The sequence below is a fragment of the Pygoscelis adeliae genome, unplaced genomic scaffold (genome assembly GCF_000699105.1).
Source record: "Pygoscelis adeliae isolate BGI_AS28 unplaced genomic scaffold, ASM69910v1 Scaffold40, whole genome shotgun sequence".
NCBI lineage: Eukaryota > Metazoa > Chordata > Aves > Sphenisciformes > Spheniscidae > Pygoscelis > Pygoscelis adeliae.
In genome coordinates this window covers 143,837-147,981 of record NW_008823953.1, presented here as the reverse complement: position 1 = coordinate 147,981, position 4,145 = coordinate 143,837, and positions in this window count along the sequence as shown.

Sequence of the window (4,145 nt, the reverse complement as noted above, 5' to 3'; positions counted from 1 at the left end):
TTGGAGCGGGCTGCCTTTGGCTCTAGCGGACATGGGGGAAGCTTCCAGCAGCTTCTCACAGAAGCCACCCCTGTAGCCCCCCCACTACCAAAACCTTACCATGCAAACCCAATACAGGTAGATATTTGGGACAGGAATGGAGCTAATTTCCCATATATTTGTTCCTCCAAATAATACTCCAAGTTTTTGGGGACTGATGAGGAGAAAACAGGGTCATTTACGCTCTGGTGAACCTGACTAGTACAACAGAAACATCACCTCCCTGCTATCCCTGCCTCCATAATGTAGATCTCCATAAAAAAGGCACGTTAAAAACTAGCAGAATTAACTGCTTCTTTCCTCTATTTTTATATGATTTTCTCAGTCTAACAAAGGAGGTGAATGAGGGGAAGAACACCATCATAAGTTCACTTGTACACTGAATGAAAACAGAAAAAAATTTGCAAGAACTGAGGCAGCAGCACTGCAACCAAACATCCAAGTCTCTAGCTGCTCGGGGCTTGCTGAAAATTTTGGGTTTCATTCCCTATTGCCTCAGTTCATGTGTATTTATTTACTCTGAGGCACTGTAGAATGTCACCATTTTGATTTGTTGTAACATTTTCCATTGTACATTCCTCTTTTATCTTCTTTATCTACCAACCAGATAACAGTGTATTTTTAACAGGCATCTCCATTAGGGTATTGACTAAGTGGCTCCCAAGTCCTCTGTCACAAGCCACTGAAACAACAAGATAGGTAAAGTAGTTATTGATGTTTTCTACTGCCTTGGTAGCTGACACTATTCCCAACTATTTTTGGAGGAGGAGGAAAAGAGGGAGTATAAAAATAACAGGATAGGGTCACTTCAGAATCTATCTGCAGTCAATTGCAGCCACTTTCCAGCCCCCAAAAATTACTGTGGTGCACAAATGTAATTTCCTGGCTATCATACTTTCACAACTCATCACATTCTTTACAAGGGATTGAAGTTGCAATGCCTGTGCCTTTGGGATGAATGATTTTTGAGGAATTATGGTGGATACAACTGAGTACCAATAAACATTAATGCTTTCATGGAGTGAGGTCTCTTAAGGACTATACTCCAGAGGTATGAGTTAAAGCAGGAGCCAGGCCAGCCAAGACTAAGAAGGAATAGAATAGAAGAAGGAAAGATCAAAACCACGTGTAATGGGGACAACTTGAACACAGAGTGGTTGGTTGCTGTTGCTTACAATACAAGAGCTCAAGAAAAGCAAGTGGCATGATCAAATAACATAGTTCAAACACACAGAGCTACTTTAAAAAAAGAGCATGTAATTAAATTATGGAACTCACTACCACAGGATTTTATGAAAGACAAAGGTACAAGATAATGGGTGTGGAACACAGTGGCCTGGTTGCAAACCCTAACCAAGTTCTTCATTGTGGGAAGTCAGGAGGATCACTTTATATGTACCTTATTTTTATACTATTTTGCTAAACACCTAGGACCAACCACTGCTGAAAACACCTGTGGTGTGAACTAATATGGCACTTACTATGCTCTTCAGGCAAAACGGCCCACAGACAAATGTAATTGCTAAGCCTTGCAATCATTGGTTTTCCTTAAAATTCCGGTTCCAGGAGTCTTTATTGCATGGGAATCTCAGATTTCATCTAAAAACTTAAACGTCTAATACTGGTATGTGTAGAGAAATCTTGAAAATATGACCTCATTGTGCTATATGGCCTGAAAAAATGAGAGAAAATAATCATATGCACATTTCATTTCTGTAAGTTAAGTCAGTCTTATAGTCCTGGCTCATGATTTTGGAACACTATGGGGACTTGCAGTTTAGTTCGTGCTTCAACTTATTAGTACAGTAAATATGTTCTATTAGGCAGAACATTATCAGAAAAAAATATAAAACATATTTCCAGCAACTGGTTATATAAAATATTGCATTTTTTCTTTCAGAACTTCAAGTAAGTGCTGTTGTATTCACTGAGCGCTCACTTCTATGAAAGTCTGGTCTAGGATCCCTTCATGAAGAGCCTTGTGTATAACCATCCCCAGTTTTACTGTGTATCTTGAATACCAACAATCTTATAACAGGCCAAGAAACACATAGATATTCAGGGTTTGAGCAGAAGCACAGAACTGTTCATTTAGAACTTGTAATGGTCTGGTGGACTCACGGGCAGGCTGAGGGGCAGGGAGAGGAACTCAGCCCTTGTTTCCTTAACAGGATCTGTAACCTGTGTTGACAGCACTGCTAATATTAGCCGTCTGAAAGATGGGCTGCTAATGACTGATTTTCAAACACTGCAGCTTTGTAAGTCTACTGGAGTAGAAATGAACTCTGCTCAGGTTCAGAAAAAATGCTGAAGGGCGTAAGCTGGGGTTTTTTTTATTTGCGTAATTTAATGCTTTGGAAGACAAAGAAGAAGACAGCGTTGGCATCACTTAAGCAACGACAAGCTGTGGCCCACCTTCTAACTATTTTACAGGTGATTTTTAATATATCCCAACATTTTATATTGTAGTAGATAAAGAAGGAGACTGCACAGATGATCTCTTCTAAAATTTCTGTTCCGGTACTGTCCTCAGCGAAGGGTTAAAAGAAATTGCAGCTATGCAGTCTAGTTACTGTCCAAGACACCTGAACTGAAAGGTGGTATTTGTGATCACAGTCAGTGTTGAACCAGTTAAAAGCTTTGAATCTAATCATGTCAGTTGCTTGGGAAAGATTTCACTAATACAAAAGCACAAGAGAACAAGGACAGTAAAATAATATGTCTCTTGACTTTATATTGCTGTCTTGACTGCAGTATTTAAGCATTAGCACAAAGTCAGCTAAAGTAACAATTCAAAACCAAAAGCGCTACTAAAACTACAGTCGCAAAAGTCTTAGAGTGTAAACATCAGGACTTTTGTTTTCTAATTCTTACCAGCATTAGTGAAATATATTCACTTTCAATTGCAGGATTTTAACTTCACTGAGTGTAAAATCTATTTTTATTTGTTCATTTGTTTGTACATTTTTTTTTACTTTTCAGTGATCTTTTTTTTCATGATCTTTAAGTGAACGAGTTTCTATGCTTGCAAGATAAAGTAGTTCTTTTTATCAAGGAAAGAGGTAAATGGCAGAAGAAAAATTTAAATATTCTCTTTCTAAAGGCAGAACAACAATCTCATATAATTGCTTCTTATCTCTGTAACAGTTTAACAGCAAGATTCAGAATTAGTTTAGTTTTTTTCACATTCTAGAATTTGGTTAGAGGTTGCAGAAAACACCATTATCAGCACTGCACCAGTTCTGCATTTAGTACAGAGTATACCAAGGGAAAAGAGGATTATAAAATGGATGTCTGAAGTCAAATTGCAAATGGTTAGAAAGTTTCTATCGCCACTTCAGAAAAAGAATCATGATCTTTTCTGTCCTGTGGACGATACCCATTTTTTAGCTCTAAAAGTGTCTTACTTTTAATGACTACCCAGGCTGCTTCCATAACATAATGGTGAATGTCATTTTGTCACTTCTCATTTTCAGAATCAGAATTTTGGCTTTTCTGCTTCTGCTCCTGTGTTTGTTTAGCACATACAAACTACAGTGTCATCAATGACATCCTGCAATAAAGCTGTGTTTACAGATATAGAGGCTTAAGACCTTCCTTTGTTTCAAACATGGCCTTTAATTCTCACAGCAGTGCAAGTCCAGAGATCTTGTACCTGGCACCAGGCTATTAAAACTAATATTTCAGCATTTTTCACAGCTTTTGAGTGTATCACCATGTAAGCATCTAGACAGATATAGCCTAAAACCAAAGTCAGTAGAAGTTCAACATCTCATGGTAGTGCAGATCTATGTGCCCAGTTAGTCACCCAACCCAACCCAACCAGTGTAACCTTTTCACTCAGATGTGGTCTCCTCACTCCTGTGTTTCATGAAGCTTGTTGAGTAATGATCAGGGAAAGAATATGGGTCTCCTGCTCTTCTGAAAAGGAGAGAAAGCATTTCTCTGGCTTATGGGAGCAATACTTTCCCCAAAGTCCTTCTGCTTCTTGAGCAGTGTGGTAAGGGCTTACGCGCCTGCAAAGCATACTTTATTCAACATATGACCCCACCGGCTCACCTGCTGACAAAAGCCAGCAGAGCTGGCTTGATGTAGAGCACAACAGA